Source organism: Miscanthus floridulus, chromosome 9, assembly GCF_019320115.1.
Source record: "Miscanthus floridulus cultivar M001 chromosome 9, ASM1932011v1, whole genome shotgun sequence".
Classification (NCBI taxonomy): Eukaryota; Viridiplantae; Streptophyta; class Magnoliopsida; order Poales; family Poaceae; genus Miscanthus; species Miscanthus floridulus.
The window spans coordinates 99,239,062-99,259,917 of NC_089588.1; the positions used below are offsets into that span (position 1 = coordinate 99,239,062).

A 20,856-nucleotide genomic window follows, 5' to 3' on the forward strand; every position below is an offset into this window, starting at 1 on the left:
ATATTGGGGATAGGGGGTATAGTAGGGGTGTTGCCGGAGAAGCTCGAAGACCTGTAAAATCCAGATCAAGGCGTACGTCATCGGTGACGAACGGTAACCAACCAAAACACAGGACCCACATATGGGCTGCACCTGTTTCAAGCTGTGTCGCGTGAGAACGAAACAGAATTTGCTACTCTCAGGTCTCGGAAGTCAAGAACTAGTCCCCGTGCGTGTATGTGTGTGTGTCTATATATATATATATATATATACATGCTCACACGCATGACCACCACGGCTCACACTCTAAACAAGGGTCAGTTCTCAGCTCTCTCTCTCAAAAAAAAAAGGCCAGTTCAAAGGTATCAGGCGAAGCCGTAGGTAGCATATGGCAGCAGAAGCCTCCGGTGATGGTGAAGGGCTTACGCTGCTGGGGTTGTGGGCGAGCCCGTTCGTTATCAGGGTGCGCATCGCGCTGAACCTGAAAGGCCTCACCTACTCTTACACCGAAGAGAGCCTCTACGACACGAGCGAGCTTCTCCTCAAGTCGAACCCTGTGTTCAAGAAGGTACGTGCTCATCCACGACGGCAAGCCCGTCTGCGAGTCTCAGATCATCCTGCAGTACGTCGACGAGGCTTTCCCCGCCGCCGCCGGCCCTCCCATCCTTCCCTCTGACCCTTACGACCGCGCGGTTGCTCGCTTCTGGGCCTCCTACGTCGGCGACAAGGTACGTGTACTAGCAGACAGGTCTCAATCACACAGATATATATATATATATATATATATATAACATCGATGCATGCTGCATGGCATACAGTTGTTCAGCACGTGGCTACCGGTTTTCAGTGGCAAGACGGCCGAGGAGAGGGTGGAGGCGGCGAGGCAGGTCGTCGCGATGCTCGAGACACTGGAGCAGGCGTTCGAGGAGTGCTCCAAGGGGAAGGCTTTCTTCGGAGGGGACACCGACGGGCTGGTGGACGTCGTGCTTGGCGGCTTCCTTGGGTGGCTGTACGCCACCGAGGCCATCTGCGGCGTGAAGGCCGTCGACGCCACAAGGACGCCGCTGCTGGCGGCGTGGGCAGAGCGGTTCTGCGCGCTGGACGCTGCGAAGGGGCTGATTCCGGACGTGGAGAGGCTTGTGGAGTATAACAAGGCCAGGCGGGCGTTCCTTGGCCTGCCGCTCCTACCTTAGCTTATTGGCTAGGCTGACTCCAATATATAATTGATCGAATAATAGTTAGAACAGGTTTGTTTAATTACAAATTCTATGTTCATAAAAATAAAGTACCTGTACGGTGTTACACATGTATACTCCATTGGTTTTAAAATGTAAGGTATTTATAAGCATTTTTCTTATTCAAGTCATACTCCCTCTGTCCCAAGACAACTAGAATTTACTAGAATTTAAATTCTATCCAAAAATAATTAAGGTTCTAATCTTGAAGTAGTTGTCTTCTTCCGGCAAAGAACCAACCAGATTGTCCCAATGGATAAATAAGGAATACGGAAACAAAAACAGCGATTGGACCAGAGAATGGAATTGCATTATAAGGCTGCAATTGAACAGACCAAACAAGTTCAAATTGATGTAGCATGAAACCTATTAATGTAAAAGCTCCATAGAGAGCGACAAAAGTCCAAAGACCACCTAATTGACACCAAAGATAAAAACCCCCCTGTGCTTCCGGTCCCCATAGTAGCAACAAAAAGTGTGCTAAACTATTGGCAGGCGTGGAAACCGCCGCGGTTAAGAAATTACAACCTTCCAAATAGGAACTAGCCAATCCATGGGTATAACAAGAAGTTATAAAAGTAGTTCTTGTAAACCAACCCCCTAAAGCGAAAAAGCACAAGCATACCTAGTGACGATTTGGGTAAAGTTTGATGATGGTGTGTCCGAGCAGTCATGGTCGAGGAGTTGCCGGTGGCAATGTGATCGACTCGGTGGAGCCTGACGACGGCACGACCTACATCAAGTGGAGAATCGATCTCTTATCTCATACGCTCAAAGATTATAGGAATGTTGATATGTTTGTCTAGCTAAGTATGTACGGGGGCTTCCCCACCTCACCTTATATAGTCCATGGGTGGGATTAAGAGCAGCTCAAGAACGCTACAAGGCGTATGCAGATGACAATAGAAGGAAACAAGGCCTTAGTGTTTGTTAACTTCACTGTCATATAGAAAACACAGTATTTTATATCCCTCAAAGTATTGAAAACCATCTATATAATCCATAGAAATGGTTTTGAAGACAACTTCGATGATATGGTAAGTAGATGATGTCATGGATTTGAGTCTTTATTAATTATAATAAATAAAAAAAGAGTGGATTTGTGTCGAGTGTAAAATGATCGGATAAAAGAAGAAAAAAGTTCAATTTACCTTCCTCAACTATTAGAGTCGTTCATTTTTTTCTCCCTGGACTACAAAACCTGTTTTTGACCTCCTCAACTTTTAAAACCGATTGGTTTTGCACCTTAGTTGGTTTTGATGGTGGTTTTGCTGATATGGCGCCACGTCAGGGGTAATTTGGACTAAGCTAAAAGATCACGGACTAAACTAAAAGATCAGGAGGTAAATCATACTAGAAATATTTTTAAAAATATAAAAAATATAAAAAAAATCAAAAAATTATCCAAATATTTTTACATGGAAAAATAATGCAATTGAAAATTCTAAAATCTAGTTTAATCTTAGAAAATCCCTAAAAAATTTACTTTACCCCAGAAAATTATGGAACTAGAGTTTCTGGTTTCTTCTAAAATCATATTGTCTAGCTTGAAATTGTTTGAATCTTGATGGACTTATTTTGGTGCTTATTTGATAGTAGAAGCTCTCGTTATCTATTATAATTAGTATCGTCCGACTATGTAGAAACGCCAGTGGAGTATCATCAAGACTACGTATGAGCAACAGGGTGGGCGTTGGTCCCCTGCCCTGGATAGATTTTCAATTTAGCTATGTTAGCATGTATGGCTGCATGCGCCCTACCGCACATATGTTGTCCTATGGTTTTGAGGGCCTATGGGGAAATTAAAGATGGCGCCCATAATATAAAGACAAATAAAAAACATTTGCAGGTGCATATTGATGATAACTACTACCTTGCTGTCCCTGAATAAATCAATTTCCAAAGTTATTTAAGTTAAATTTGTTTAGTTTAACCAAATTTATAAAAAAAGAAATAAGATTAATGACACCAAATTAGTATGATTAGATACATCATAATATATATTATTATAATATACTCAAATGATTTTAAAATTAATCATAAAAGAAAACCGGTGCAAAGCAAAATCTACCATTGTCACGGAGAATATGCAAATCCCAATAGCTAAGTCCGATCAACATGCTATCAATAACATGTAGTACGTCCTAGATCCCACGGCCATGGCTACGGGAAAAAAAAGAAACAAGGCCTTGTATGTTTCATCCTCAGACCAAAGGGGTTGGAAGGGATAGAGGGGATTTAATCCCCTACAAGTTTACAAACGAACAGGACCTGAAATTAGACGCATGATCTAGCAAGCACCGAAGAAAGTCATCGTGCATGGGCATGGCCGAATCAGGGTGACCTCTCGATCATCGCGAATGGCGCCGAGTAGAAATGAGCATTTCTCGGCAGGCCAGGCCGACTAAAAGCCCGGGTCCTTCTGGCTTGTAGACTTGTGTCTAAGCCCGCCCACTAAGCTGGTCAGGCCAGACCAGGCCAAGTCCCATGATGAAATATGGAATATAGCCCAAGCCCGTCCCACTAGCCCAAACAAACACGACATGGCATATCATAGATCAGCTGGCTGTGTTACTTATGGTGGAACCTATCGACTTGGGTCTTAAATCCTCGATTTGGCATGGGTGCTCGTATTTTTTCTGAATTTATTCCAGGATTTAACGGCGCTATGCTTTCAGTGGTAGGCGATGTCCCCGTCAATAGCGAGACGCCTGTGGTGACTTCGTGAATCTCAAGATTTGCCGTCTCAGTCCTTCGGAGGTGTTCATAGGGGTATGGTTTACGTACGTGTGTTCATAGAGGTGAGTGTACGTGTAAGTTGTGGGTGTCAACGTTGTACCGTGTAATTCTCAAAAAAGCTACATGTCTACATGTTGTACATGAATATAAAAATGACCATAGCTGGCTTGCCGATAGTCTCAGATTTCAATCACAGGTACGCAGACAAGACTAAAAGGCAATATACATCAATCCGTGAACCAAATAGTAGAATACCAGAGAATAGCTTAATCGAACTTAGATTTAATATAATCCAATGAAGCTGCATTATGCAAATTGCAGAGTCCTGGCAGTCTAGCAAATTAAAGTTCAAACAAATAAACGTAGACAACTATTACGAAGTCTGTTTAGTTGGTTGGCCAACTCTAATCAGGCTCCAGGAAGCCAACTTGAGACTGTTTGGTTGCCTGTTTAGGGCCTTTAGCCAGTCCTCGCCGGGCTACCGACTAGCCCGCAGCCTGGCTAGCTAGAAACGCGACGGGCGTCTGTTTCCAGCAAGCCTGGCTTGGCGAGCACCCGATTGGCATTACCGTCACCTCCCAATGCTTGGTGTGTGATGACGCAAGGCGGGCGACGGTGCAAGCCAGCCATGGAGCTCCGGCGGCGCGGTCAAGTACTGCCCGAGCGCGACAGAGACCGCCATGCAAGATGCACCCCGAGCTCCCGCCGGCCACCAGTCCACCGGAGCTCCCGCAGGATCTACAACAAGCACACTTGGCCGGAGCCCCCGTCGGCCACCATGCGAGCACCACCCGAGCCCCCGCCAGCCACCACGCATGTCCGGCGCGAGGAGGGTAACTGCTCCGCCCACACCTCCACACCTAGCTCCTTCTCCAACGGACTAGACGGATTCGCGTGCACCTCCATCCCCACCGTTCTCCTTCTCCAACTGACCGGACATGGACGTTGGCATGGGGCTGTCGAGGAGTGACAGGGTGGCGAGCACGGCGGTCCTCAACGGTGAGCAGAGCCCGCTCCAAGATCTACACCATGCTTGAGCTCGCTCACTGCTGGGAGCTTTTATCCTACTTTCACGCGTGCAGGCGATGAAGAGGTAACCACCTGTTTGATAGAATGATTAAAAGGGGTAACCTTACTAGGCTAAAGATGTGGTGATTCTATGCAAGACAAAGCAAACAAACAAACTCTTATCGAAACCAGGTCAGGGATAGCAACCCAAACAAACAAGCCCATATTGGCTTGCTGGGAACAGGACTAGCCTAACCAGGCTCCAATCCTAGTCAGGCTTCAACTAGGAAACCAAATAGGCTCTACATTTCTCCAAGTTGCTGCCTAATTCATGTTACCCAAAGCATGTAGCTCTACTTTTCAGACATGAGCTACTTCGCAGAGGCATGGACCTTCTAAATCTCTATTTATCCATAACCAAAAGATTCTTGTCTATCAACAAAAGGTAGAACACTTCTCCAGCTGCAAGCTTCACCAAAAGGACCGGAGAATATTAGAACCTTGCAAAACAATATAGTGTAATTTTTTTTTGACTTGCATGTGAACATCTAAACTTTTGAGTTTAAGGAAACCACCTGAAGTTCTAATCAACAGCCATGACCTCATCATTATCACCAAGTTCAGTAGCTTCTGCAGGTGCAGTTTGAAATCAAAACCAAATTCGCATATTTAAAACATGTGATATGATAATATTAAACTGAGAACAAGTATTAATCTAAAAAAAATCAAAACATGTACATGATTGATACCTTCTTCCATTCAGGTTTAGAAAGATGAAATGAGCCAAGAAGGTTGCATCCCTCAACGCATAATGCTTCAGAACTCCCTTATAGAACAATGCATTTTCAAGCATTCTAAAAGTTGAATTCCAACGCAATTGCATGTCAAGACATAGCTTCTTTTTTAGTATCCAAATGAAATATATTTTAAGCATAAGTGTAAAACTTATGCCTACGGATACTAGAACAATGGATATATTGAACTCCTTGGTGAATCTTGTCAACAACAGTATCAATTAATTCCAAACTAGCTTTAACAATCAAATTCAGAATATGTGCACAACACCGAACTTGAAAAAATTGCACCATCACACAATAATCTACCATGAGCTAGGAATCTCATCCTAAGGGGATTTGACATGTTGTCATTGTATAGTTACTATTTTCGATGGTAATTACGTAGTTGTCACAATAAACCGACAAACATAAAGGTGACCATCGTATGGGTGGCAATTAGTTAAATATTCAGTGAAAGAGGAAGGGGGGAAAGCAACGAGCCAGAGACCCATCGTGGAGACCACGCACGCCTTGGTTCTACACCCGTCTCACTAGCCGTGGGTCCATGCGCCCCGGGGGCCACTGGCCAGTGAAAATATAATGCTGCACCCGGGCCACGGGCCGCGTGTTGTTGGCCTGTTGGCTGACGCACCCAGAACCTAAGCCCCCCTCTCTGCATGTGGGCTCTCACAATACCATGGTCCATCCGTCAGTGAGTCACCTTGGAAATTCGCTCGCACGAGTGGCGCACGATGAGGCGCACATAACTAGTAGAATCCAGACCCGCGGTTCCCATCGAAGGTGCATGTCCATCCATTCGTCCCCACTCTAGCCTATGGCGGCGGCGGCGATGCTCCAGTCTGCTACCCTAGAACAGCAGCGGTGCCTTCTGGCAAGGCAATTCCTCAGCAGCTGCATACCCACCGAGGTAGGAATCTCCTCCTCCAACTTGCACTAGCAGATCCCAGAAGCTGCTGCGCGGCAAAGCGCGCCTTCTGCTCATCAGTCACATTGAGCAGCTAAAACTTCTGCTCTAGAATACGAAGCAAATGCTCTACGTCCAGAGGCTCAGCAGTCGGCGTGAACGTGGGCAGGAGTGTCCCCAAGAAGTTTTGATAGGAACAGGGCCTCTCTGGACCACGAGCACCACCCCCGTTCCCGCCATTGCCACCGAGGCCTCCACGGGCGAAGCCACCAATAGCCTATGCCAGCATCTTCAGGGCATGGGCTGACTCACGACGAGTAGCCAACATCTTAGCCATCATCTCAGCATGGATCATTGGAGGCGGTGGTGGTGGCGGAGGAGGAGGACAAAGGAATGGGGCCTCATGGCTCTCCCCGTTGGCATTGTCATGATCATCACCATGACCATTTTCGTCCTAGTCTTCACCAAGACCACGGCCCATCCTAGCACTGGTGCTCCCGTGACCAGACCTTAGGTTCATCTATAAACAGATAGGAACCCACCATTAGGGACAAGGCCTCCATATTTAGAAACAAAACGCTAAGGAGATGATAAGGCCTAATAAATGATTACTAGCGAGACTTTTCCTTAAGAGTTAAAGTATTTCTCTTTATTTATTATCCTATCAATTTACTACCCAAAAATTATACGTGTGGGGAAGTTTAGTTTAAGCAAGATTCTCTTTTCATGATGCATGGATCGGCCTATTTGTTCACTCAAGCCGGAATATAGCGGCATTCGTATATAATTTTTGGCACAGCGCACACTTACTTCCCGTACGCTAAACGATTCTTACGCAGTGTAAGTTAGTGTACCTGCAGAAGATTGATTAGATAAAACCAGTGCCACTATCCTACATAGATCATATTACTAGGGCTTATACTTATTTATGTAATTTATCGCAACCTACATTTCGTAAAGCTTTTGTTGGTCAAATTTTATGTTTTGAAAATAGTTTTTAAACTCGTAGACTCATTATTGGCATCTGATACCACCAGTGGCAGAAGCGTCCGAAATAACACATTTTCGGAGGCGCTCGTCTTCCGCTAGACACTAAGCACCCCGAAAGTTAGCTACCTCGGACAGTTCCATCAAGCACACCCCAAGGGACAACTCGAAACAATCCACGTTTTACATCTAGAATCCAATAATGAGTACGAGCTTACAATACTTAGTCCATTTCATACAACAAGAGTTCTAGGAAATTATTTATTACAATACCAGAGTTCAGAGTGCGATAATTAAATAGTAGAACGAGAATAAACATTTAGCGGAAACGATATAAGGATCCATCTGTGCCTACCAGAAGAATCCTCCACACAAGAGCTACTCCTCAAGCTGCACCTGCAATAGGGATAAAATAAACCCTGAGTACACAATGTACTCGCAAGACTTACCCGACTAGTGGGAATAGTTTCCCGACTCTAAGGAGTATGACAGGCAATATGGGTTCACTGTTTTCTTTTTATTTGCAAAAAGCATTACTAATAGTTCATCCTTACAGTCCAGTTTTATTAGCAGTCATGATTACTTCATTAGCTAATCATTCTAGGTAAACACCTGTTCCACTTTCAAGCAAGGGTTGAGCAATCAAAACCATATCACCATCTTTCATCTTTCAGTTCTTACTACGGTGCTAGACCATAGCCAAGTCGTACCATCTCACGAAAATGACGATTCGTGAACCAATGTATCCCAGCTGGGTACCCCAAAACACACGCCCCGTTTGTACCCTAGGCACAAACAAGACCAACCCATTCCACTCCTATCACGGGGTCTAGGTCCCCGTCCAAACTTAGACTCCAAGCCCCCACACTTGAGACCCGGTCTTAGTATGGTGCTTAGACCTCTACCTTTTCCTGCCTCCAATCAGTCGGTCTGAAAAGAGCTGGAACCCATGACAAGAGCGTAACGAGCCTTCTCGCTCCCATAAGCAACTATGTGCTCAGGATAATAAGTCTGTGACCTGACTACCATCCACAGCAACAGACGATCCTTAATCAACACGAACAGGGAAAATAGTGTAACCAAGCTAAGTCCCATTGGCCGTGGGACACAACCTGTTACACCCACCATTATCCATACCATATCCCTACCATGTCTCTATTTTTTCTTTCATCATTTTATCATGAGAGTAATTATAATAATCACCTATTGTGAGTAATGGTAGGTTACTCACGCTACCGAAAACCTAAGCATAGCAGCTACTCGAACCTGTATTAGTAGGACTCATAGGACAGTTATATCTATGCATGTGGTTTTCATAAAATTCCTGTAACGTAAATGCAAATCACATATATATATTCAGTGATTATCAAAAATAAGGGTTATGCACCGAGGCTTGCCTTGGGCAGGCGCGTTGTCAGTTGAGTCAATCAGTGGCAGCTTCGGGACCTCCTCCTGCACAAGAATCTCCTCCTCATACTCCTCGATGATCTCCTCGAACTCATGATCGCCGGTGGTCATGATCTCCACCAACTCGTTCTCTACATGCATGCGATGATGATGCAACACTTAGCATTTATGCAATAGCAACTCTTAAAATAAGAATACGCATACTAAGCTAGCTCTAATAACTAAGGTCCTAAGCTAACTATCATCTTCATCAAGCAAAGTGTTGGATTCAACTAACAAACACCTAGCTTTACAAATGAAGGATATATATTTATTTCTACTAATGATTTAATGTATATTTGAAACAAAGAGCATTTAACTACCCTAACGTTTAGTCCATTCTAAAGCTACAAAAATTACAGTGAGCACATAATAATACCATAAAGCTACTATAAAATTTTTAGGACTAAAGCTATCACCAATTTACCACAATAATTAACTTAATAATATTAAGCACTCCCAAATGATTTAATACCTCCTAGTATCAACAAGTATATATATGAACTAAATACACTAACAGATAGAGCATAATTTTAGGAACTAACTAAATTTGTTTCATAATTTTTGGACACCTGCATGATTTTATATGATTTATCAAAGATTATCTCAAAAATTAAATTAGAAAACTATTTCTAATTCCTTATGAAAAAGAAAAATGAATTCTCTGGCGCGGCCCACGCGTAACAGCGCGCACAGTGGCCCATAGGCACGGCCCACGCAAGGCCAGCCCACGCGAAGATGGCTCGCGCTGGGGAATCTTGCACGCGTCGAAGACTTTGCAAAAGAGACCTCGAACTCCTCCCAATTTACAATTAAGTACTAACACTATTTTCTCCTCTCTCAGAACTTCTCACTTAACCCCCTGGCCTTCCCCTAATTCACCCGCGCGCACCCCTAGTGACTCTATGAACGACGGCGCGGCGAGCGGCGTCACTAGGCGCCTACGCCGGCCACTTGGGACCTATGTGGGCCCACCTAACGAGGCAATCACCATCTCTGACCCGAGCGGCTACACTAAGCGGGGGTGCAGGGTGACATGACTGGCTGGGGAAGGCTGCAGCGGCGCGTGGCCATCTATGACAGCGGCGCCACTGTTTCGATGGGCTGGGGTAGCTACAGGCCTAATTGGTTAGTGTGTGAGCATCAGGAGGCTACCCTGGACCATGTGTAGCTGAGCCGTGCGACGACGCACCGCGGCGGCACGGTCATGCCAGCGACGACGGGGAGGTGGTAACAGTTTCGCTGGTGTGCGCAAGGTGGAGAGGGAGACAAGGCAAAGCTAGTGGTGCAGGCGAATTGGTTCAGGAGGGACGGTAGGAGGGCTGCCCATAGCCAGACGCGGCCTTATCAACACGGCAGCGGCGAAACTCCAAAATTGGAGCTTGGCCGTGCGCGCATCAAGGCTGGGTAGGGTCGGGCAGCGAGAGGACATGATGGTGAAGCCGTGGATACGATGAATTGAATAGAGGTGATCGTTCGCAGGGTAATTTTATGGCGCGGCTCGGCGGCGGCGGTAGAGGGAGAAAGAGAGAAAGGGAGAGACGGGGCGCGATGGGTGGGCTTGGCTCATCCTCGCCTTGGCAGGACGTGGTCAACATGATCATGGTGGCCCACACATAGGCGCTAGCAGACAGGTGCGCGCGTTTGTGACCGGCATGGCCGTGTGCCACAGTGCCATTAATGACAAGGCGATGGCGAGCCTGACCACGTGTGCGTGGCAGAGATGGCAATGCACTGGGCCGGCAGTGGCACAGAGATGCAGAGTGAGGCACGAACATGATGGCGAGGCGATGGCACCGGCAACAGCTGCGGCACAGGGCGAGTCACAGTGCGGCAGCGTGGCGGGGCCAGCAGTAGCACTGCCTGGCTACGCAAGCAGCAGCGGTGGCTCCGCGCACTAGGAGCCAGCGGTGGCCAGGCCACAGCCTAGGCTAGAGCAGCTATGGCCGGCCATGCGCGGCAGTGTGCATGCGCATGGGACAGTCAGCGTGGCGATGCCGAACGCCCGAGCATGGTGACCGCGCCCATGCGGCCAACCAGCCCGAAACCGTGTCGTGCACGAATTTTAAAGTGCCTATAAAAACTAAACGATTGCTTCTGGACCTAAACCATCTTCACCATGCTCAAGATGGCACATGAGACTACTAAATCGAGCTATAACACTACACCACCCCTTAACCCAATCTCTCCAAATAATTTGCTAAGCATAGCAATGTCTAGTTGTTGATAAACTTGTAAGTTTTCTAAGTTTTTGAGCTGAACTTGATTTCAATTTGCAATTTCTAAGCTAGTAGAAATATTAGCTAGTAATATCATTTTTCGACAGCAAGTATTTCACTGTCATCTACAAAGTTTGTACTTCGAACTTTATTTAAGTATCACACACATGTTCTGTAGTATTTTGCTTAATAAAAATTGGTTTTAAACCCTACTTGATATACATGAACTATTGAATCAACTTTTGTTTGATATTTTTATTGATCATTTTAAGTTACAAGAAATTTATCTACACATTCTATCACATGCATTACACATAAACATGATGCTCATGACACGTTTTAGTACATAATTTAGGGTGTGACACCGAGGGTGTTACAACTCTCCCCCCATAAACAAAATCTTGTCCCGAGATTTCATGTGAGTGCCTAGTGTAGGAAAAAGGTAAGACCAAGCTTTTAACATAAACTATTACCTTGGCACACCTGGGAGAAGAAGGGAATAATGCTCCTGAATATAACTCTCCTGTTCCCAAGTTGCTTCGTCCGCCGAATGATTTTGCCACTAGACTTTATAAAATTTCACCACTTTGTTTCTAGTAACTCTCTCTTTTTCATCCAAGATTTTGACAATATGCTCAATATAAGAAAGATTAGGATGGAGAGGGAGTCCTTCAATTTCCACCACTTCCTCAGGAACTTGTAAACACTTCTTTAATTGGGAAACATGAAAGACATTATGTACTGCTAACAAAATATTAAGAAGATGGAGACGATAAGCAACCGCACCACATCGCTCCAAAATCTTATAAGGTCCGACATAACGAGGAGCTAACTTTCCATGGACTCTGAACCGATGCACACCTCTCATCGGGGATACCTTTAGGTACACATGGTCACCAACTTCAAAATGCAAGGGTCTTCTCCTCTTGTCCGCATAAGCTTTCTGACGGTTCTGAGCCGCTTTCAAATGACTCTGAATAACACTGACCTGTTCTCTTGCTTCTTTGATAAAATCAGGTCCAAAGTAACCACAGTCACCCACTTCAACCCAGTTAAGAGATGTCCTACATTTCTTGCCATACAGGGCCTCAAAAGGTGCCATACGAATGTTTTCTTGATAGCTATTGTTATAAGAAAACTCAGCTAGAGTCAAGCATTCGTCCCACTTTTCTAGAAAAGAGATGACGTAAGCCCTCAACATATCCTCCAGTACCTGATTGACTCTTTCTGTTTGACCATCAGTTTGCGGATGATAAGCTAAACTTCTGAGGAGACGAGTACCAAGACATTTCTGGAGTTGCTCCCAGAAATGAGAGACAAAGACTGGCCCTCTATCCGAAACAATGGTAAGAGGAACCCCATGTAAGGTTACAATCCAATCAAAATACAACTTGGCATACTTCTTGGCTGAATACCTTGTATCCACTAGGAGGAAATGAGCAGACTTGGTAAGGCAATCCACAATGACCTAAATAGAGTCATACCCCTTTGTCGTGCGGGGCAAACCCACAACAAAGTCCATGGAAATATCCTCCCATTTCCAAATAGGGATAGGCAAGGGTTGTAAAAATCCAGACGTACGCATATGGTCTGCCTTAACCCTTCCACAAATGTCACATTCTGAGATGTATTTGGTAATATCATGTTTCATATTTGGCCACCAATACAAGTGACGCAAATCATGATACATCTTGTTACTTCCCGAATGAATGGATAATTTGGAGTTGTGAGCTTCATCCAAAAATTTTCCCCTAAGCTCATCACTTGAGGGAACCACCAATCAGTTCTTGAACTTCACTACACCTTGATCATCAACACTAAATTGAGGATCACGCCCTTCGGCAATTAACTTCTTGATATGCGGAATTTCCAAAGCATCTTGCCTTTGTTCTATAATAATTTGCTCAAGTAGATCCGAGACGAGCAATATGGGCTAACACCTTAGAATGGTTGAGAGATAAAGATTCTTCTTCAACTTGATGCGACTTCTGACTTAAGGCATTAGCCACCACATTAGCTTTTCCAGGGTGATAATGAACTTCTAAGTTATAATCTTTGATTAACTCAAGCCACCTCCGTTGCCTCATATTCAACTCAGACTGAGTGAAAATATATTTGAGACTCTTGTGATTCATAAAAATGTATACTTTATTTTCCAACAGGTAATGCCTCCAAATTTTTAGAGCATGCACCACTGCAGCCAGCTCTAAATCATGGGTGGAATAATTCAACTCGTGCTTTTTAGCTGACGTGAAGCATAAGCGATCACACGTCCGCCTTGCATAAGCACACATCCCAGTCCAGTCTTAGAGGCACCACAATACACATCAAACGGCCTATCAATATCTGGTTGGGAAAGAATAGGAGCAGAGGTAAGGAACTTCTTTAGAGCTTGGAAAGCTTCTTCACAAGCTAGACTCCATACAAATTTGACATCCTTCTAGAGCAACTTGGACATTGGTTGAACTATTTTTTAAAAAATCAGGGATGAAGCGTCGATAATACCCAGCAAGACCAAGGAACTGACAAATCTGATGCACTGACTTTGGAGATTTCTAATTTAACACGTCCTGCACCTTGCTAGGATCCATAGAGATGCCTTTAGGTGTCAGGACATGTCCCAAAAACTGCACTCGATCCAACCAAAACTCACACTTGCTGGATTTGGCATACAACTTGTGTTCCCTTAACCGAGTCAGTACTATCCGAAGATGTTATGCATGCTCTTCATTGTTCTTGGAGTATATCAAAATATCATCAATGAACACAACTACAAACTTATCTAACTCTGGCATGAAGACCGAATTCATGAGATACATGAAGAATGCAGGAGCATTGGTGAGGCCAAAAGACATGACTAGGTATTTATAAAGCCCATACCAAGTAGAGAAAGTTGTATTTGGTATATCTTATGGCCGGATCTTAATTTGTTGATACCCAGAACGATGATTAATCTTTGAAAACATCTTGGCACCAGCCAACTGATCGAACAAAGTATCAATACAAGGTAAAGGATACTTGTTCTTAATGGTTACCGCATTGAGAGGGCGATAATCCACACACATCTGAAGAGTGTCATCCTTCTTCTTCACAAAAATATCTGGACAACCCCATGGTGAAGAACTAGGACAGATGAATCCCTTCTCCAACAATTCCTCTAGTTGCTTCTTCATTTCTGCTAGTTCCTTTGGAGCCATGCGGTAGGGACGCTGTGAAATAGGAGCGGTACCAGGTTCTAACTCAATGGAAAACTCCACATCCCTATTCGGTGGTAACCTAGGTAGATCTTTGGGAAAACTAATAGACCACAGGAATAGAGGCAAGATCAGGAGAAGCTTTAGTATGAGCAACCACTGGCAAGGTGGGGACTGAAGGCATAAGGAGAGACATTTTATCCTTAGAAGAAGGAAGCTTCAACTCAACAATTTTCTTCCTAAGGTTCAGGACTACCCCATAACTTCTTAACCAGTTCATTCCTAGAATTGCATCTATGCCTTGCCCAGGCAATAACATGAACCGAAGACGATAAGAGTGAGTTGCTAGCACTAGTCTCATTGTGTCCATTTGAGTGTTAACGCACAACTACGCACCCAGAGCTCTGAATCTATAGGCAATAGGAATAGCCATAGTAGATATATTATGCCTTTGTGCAAACCCCATACTCATGAATGAATATGATGCACCAGAATCAAATAATACATATGCTAGGTGGGAATCAATGGTGAACATGCCAGCCATCACGGGCTCTCCCTACGGTATCTCCTCAGCCTCAGTGAAGTTAACCTATCTCAAGTGGCTCACAGGCACCTTCTTCCTGATAATAGTCCTCTTAACCAGACGAGAGTTGGCTGAAGGCTGAGAAGACTAAGTAAACTGGTTCTGGGGAAACTCACGAGCATAGTGGCCTTCATTGCCACACTTGAAACAAGCACCCGGCTTGTTCCCCTATCCTTGGTGAGGCAGAACTTGTTGTCCCTAAGGCTGTTGCACCTGCTGAGTAGGTGCACAGTACTAAGTGGGCAGTGCCTAGTGAGTCTGCTGAGTCTAGCGAGACGACTGTCCACCCGGAGAGTGATAGGACACCCTCCTCACAACTTGTACCTTCTACGGCTGTGGGTGACTAGAAGACCCGGTGATCATCCTTTTATGCTTCCACTTAGCCTAAGAGTCATGTTAAAGTCCCTCCATAGCAATGGTAGCTTTCATCAAAGCACCAAAGGTCTGATAGCCCCCTGTATACAGCTTCGATTGCAAGATGCAAGAGAGACTGTGATTGAAACAGTCCATCTTCTTATCAGTATCCACATGAGTCCCAGCATACAGTACAAGATGGTTGAACTTGTTCACATACTCCATCACAGTCATGCTTCCTTGCTTCAGCTCCAGAAACTCAGACAGCTTCCTATTCAGCAAACCAACAGGAATATAGTACTGACGGAAAATAGTGGTAAAGTCCCACCAAGTCACATGGTGGTCCATAGGTTGCATAGCGTTGAAAGTGTCCCACCAAGCACTAGCAGATCCCAAAAGCTGCTATGCGGCAAAGCGCACCTTCTGCTCATCAATCACATTGAGCAGCTGAAACTTCTGCTCTAGAATATGACATGAACGTGGGTGGGTGTGTCCCCAAGAAGTTCTAATAGGAACAGGGCCTCTTAGGACCGCGGGTACCACCCCCGTTCCCGCCATTGCCACCGGGGCCTCCATGGGTGAAGCAGCCAATAGCCTATGCCAGCATCTCTAGGGCACGGGATGACTCGTGATGAGCAGCCAACATCTCAGCCATCATCTCGACATGGGTCATCGGAGGCGGTGGTGGTGGTGGAGGAGGAGGACAAAGGAATGGGGCATCGTGGCTCTCCCCGTTGGCATTGTCATGATCATCGCCTTGACCATTTTCGCCCTGGTCTTCACCAAGACCATGGCCCATCCTAGCACTTGTGCTCCCGCAACCAGACCTTAGGTTCATCTATAAACAGATAGGAACCCACCATTAGGGACAAGGCCTCCATATTTACAAACAAAAGGCTAAGGAGATGATAAGGCCCAATAAATGGATACTAGCGAGACTTTTCCTTAAGAGTTAAAGCATTTCTCTTTAGTTATTATTCTATCAATTTGCTACCCAAAAATTATACATGTGGGGGAGTTTAGTTTAAGTAAGATTCTCTTTTCATGATGCATGGATCGGCCTATTCGTTCACCCAAGCCAGAATATAGCGGCATTCGTATATAATTTTTGGCACAGCGAACACTCACTTCCCGTACGCTAAACGATTCTTATGCAGCATAAGTTAGTGTACCTGCAGAAGATTGATTAGATAAAACCAGTACAACTATCCTACATAGACCATATTAGTAGGGCTTATACTTATTTATGTAATTTATCGCATCCTACATTTTGTAAAGCTTTTGTTGGTCAAATTTTAGGTTTTGAAAATAGTTTTTAAACTCGTAGATTCATTATGGGGCTCTGATACCACAAGTGGCAGAACTGCCCGAAATAACACACTTTCGGAGGCACTCGTCTTCCGCTAGACACTAAGCAAAGTTAGCTACCTCGGACAGTTCCGTCGAGCACACCCCAAGGGAGAACTCGAAACAATCCATGTTTTACATCTAGAATCCAATAATGCGTACGAGCTTACAATACTTAGTCCATTTTATACAACAAGAGTTCTTAGAAATTATTTATTACAATACCAGAGTTCAGAGTATGATAATTAAATAGCGGAATGAAAATAAACATCTAGCAGAAACGATACAAGGATCCATTTGTGCCCACTAGAAAAATCCTCCACACAAGAGCTACTCCTCAAGCTGCACCTACAATAGAGGTAAAATAAATCCTGAGTACACAATGTACTCACAAGACTTACCCGACTAGTTGAAATAGTTTCCCGACTCCAAGGAGTTTGACAAGCAATATGGGTTAGTTGTTTTCTTTTTGTTTGCGAAAAGCATTACTAATAGTTCATCCTTACAGTCCAGTTTTATTAGCAGTCATGATTACTTCATTCGCTAACCATTCTAGGTAAACACATGTTCTACTTTCAAGCAAGGGTTGAGCAATTAGAACTATTTCACCATCTTTCATCTTTCAATTCTTACTACGGTGCTAGACCATAGCCAAGTCGTACCATCTCACGAAAACGGTGATTCGTGAACCAATGTATCCTAGCTAGGTATCTTGAAAAACACGCCCCGTTTGTACCCCAGGCACAAACAAGACCAACCCATTCCACTCCTGTCACGGGGTCCAGGTCCCTGTCCAAACTTGGTCTCCAAACCCCCACACTTGAGACCCGGTCTCAGTATGGTGCTTAGACCTCCACCTTTCCCTGCCTCCAATCAATCGGTCCGAAAAGAGCTAGAACCCACGACAAGAGCATAACGAGCCTTCCCGCTCCCATAAGCAAGTATGTGCTCAGGATAATAAGTCTGTGACCTGACTACCATCCACAGCAACGGACGGTCCTTAATCGACATGAATAGGGAAAATAGTGTAACCAAGCTAAGCCCCGTTGGCCGTAGGACACAACATGTTACACCCACCAATACCCATACCTTATCCCTGTCCTGTCTCCATTTTTCCTTTCATCATTTTATCATGAGAGTAATTATAATAATCACCTATTATGAGTAACGGCAGGTTACTCACGCTACCGAAAACCTAAGCATAGCAGCTACTCGAACCTATACTAGTAGGACTCATAGGACAGTTATATCTATGCATGTGGTTTTCATAAAATTTCTGTAACGTAAATGCATATCACATATATATATTCAGTGATTATCAAAATTAAGGGTTATGCACCGGGGCTAGCCTTGGGCAGGCGCGTCAGCTGAGTCAGTCAGTGGCGGCTCCAGGACCTCCTCCTATACGAGAATCTCCTCCTCGTACTCCTTGACGATCTCCTCGAACTCACGATCGCCGGTGGTCATGATCTCCGCCAACTCGTTCTCTACATGCATGCGATGATGATGCAACACTTAGCATTTATGCAACAGCAACTCTTAAAATAAGAATACGCATACTAAGCTACTAAGCTAGCTCTAATAACTAAGGTACTAAGCTAACTATCATCTTCATCAAGCAAAGTGTTGGATTCAACTAACAAACACCTAGCTTTACAAATGAAGGATATATATTTATTTCTACTAATGATTTAATGTATATTTGAAACAAAGTGCATTTAACTACCCTAATATTTAGTCTATTCTAAAGCTACAAAAATTACAGTGAGCACATAATAATACCATGAAGCTACTATAAAATTTTTAGGACTAAAGTTATCACCAATTTACCACAAGAATTCCTGCAATAATTAACTTAATAATATTAAGCACTCCCAAATGATTTAATAACTCCTAGTATCAACATGTATATATATGAACTAAATACACTAATAGATAGAGCACAATTTTAGGAACTAACTAATTTGTTTCACAATTTTTGGACACCTGCATGATTTTATATGATTTACCAAAGATCAGCTCAAAAATTAAATTAGAAAACTATTTTTAATTCCTTATGAAAAAGAAAAATGAATTCTCCAACGCGGCCCACACACGTGGCCCACGCGTAACAGCGCGCGCAGTGGCCCATAAGCGCGGCCCACGCAAGGACGGCCCATGTGAACTATTGAATCAACTTTTGTTTAACATTTTTATTGATCATTTTAAGTTACAAGAAATTTATCTACACATTCTATCACATACATTAACACATAAACATGATGCTCATGACATATTTTAGTACATGATTTAGGGTGTAACACCAAGGGTGTTACAACGGGGGCCCACCAGCTAAATGTACGGCTGGACGCCCCTGATCAGGTCGCGGGATCAAGGGCCAACTCGGTCATTAGACCAAGTTGGAGGAGATCAACCTAACATTCTCCCACTTGATCTCAACTTATGACTTAAACTTAAAATACTTATCTCATTTCATCATAGATTAGTGTATAGAGCGTGCCATGTCATAACAGTTAGTACCATTAGATTAACAGCTACAATACACCTCTCTATTTTGAAATAGATTCTCAACTAGGCCCTTATTGTCTAGGGATCATAGGCTTACTCATAAACACATGTCGGCTAAGTGTTCTCTGAACACCTTGGGCAGTAAGGCTTTTGTAAGCAGATCCGCAAGCATTTTCTTTGTACTTACATGCTCGAGACTAATAGAATGATCCCAAACTTTGTCTTTCACAACATAAAACTTTATGTTAATGTGTTTGGCAGCACCACTTGACTTATTGTTGTGAGCAAAACATACTGCTGGCTCATTGTCGTAGTACAACTTGAGTGGCCTATGAATGTCGTCGACCACTTTCAACACGGGCATAAATTTATTTAGCCAGTTCACCTTCCCCGTGGCCTCATAACATGCTACAAACTCAGCATACATCGTGGACGATGCAGTGACGGTTTGCTTGGAGCTTTTTCACGATATAGCTCCTCCTACGAGAGTAAATACATAGCCTGATGTGGACTTTCTATAATCTACATCTCCCACAAAATCTGAATCTGAATACCCCTCTATATGTAGGGAATCAGATCTTCTGTACGTTAGCATGAGGCCTTTTGTGCCTTGCACATAACGCAAAGCTTTCTTTACCATTCTCCATTGTTTTATTCCTAGATTACTCTGATATCTACCAAGTATCCCAGTAACAAAAGCTAAGTCAGGGCGTGTACATACTTGAGCATATGGTAAGCTTCCGACAGCTGAAGCATATGGAACCACTTTCATTTGATCGATCTCATAATGGTTCCTGAGACATTGGAATTCCCTAAAACTATCACCCTTGACTATGGGAGCAGGTGAAGGCTTACACGCATGCATACTATATTTCTTTAGAATCTTTTCTAAGTATGCCTTTTGCGATAATCCTAAAACCCCATTTCTTCTATCTCGGTGAATCTCTATTCCTAAAACGAATGAAGCTTCACCGAGATCTTTCATATCAAAATTTGAGGACAAGAACTTCTTCGTCTCCAATAATAGATTAACATCACTACTAGCGAATAAGATGTAATCCACATAAAGGGTTAGAAAAATGAATTTCCCATTCTTGAACTTTGCATAAACGCAATTGTCCCCCACATTCTCTTTAAACCTAAACTTTCTTATCGTTCCATCAAACTTTAAATACCACCCTCTAGAGGCTTGTTTTAATTCGTAAATGGATTTCTTCAGGTGACATCCCATACGTTCTTTTCCTTTTATGACAAAAACTTTTGGTTGTGCCATATAAACATTTCCATCCAAATCCCCGTTAAGGAAAGTCGTCTTAGCATCCATCTAATGTAATTCTAAATCGTAATGTGCCACTAACGCCATTATGATTCTAAAAAAATCCTTGCATGAGACTGGAGAAAATGTCTCATTAAAATCTATTCCTTTTTTTGCGTGAAACCTTTCGCCACAAGTCACGCTTTGAATCTCTCCATATTCCCTTTGGAGTCATATTTAGTTTTCTAAACCCATTTACAGCCTACTGTCTTGGCTCCTTTAGAAATTTTTTCTAAGTCCC

General features: G+C 43.8%; 1 pseudogene; it reads left to right on the top strand.

Annotated features, from left to right (window-relative positions):
* The first annotated feature begins 367 nt into the window (after nucleotides 1-367).
* Nucleotides 368-1,172, top strand: LOC136482458 (probable glutathione S-transferase GSTU6; annotated as a pseudogene).
* Nucleotides 1,173-20,856: the final 19,684 nt, after the last annotated feature.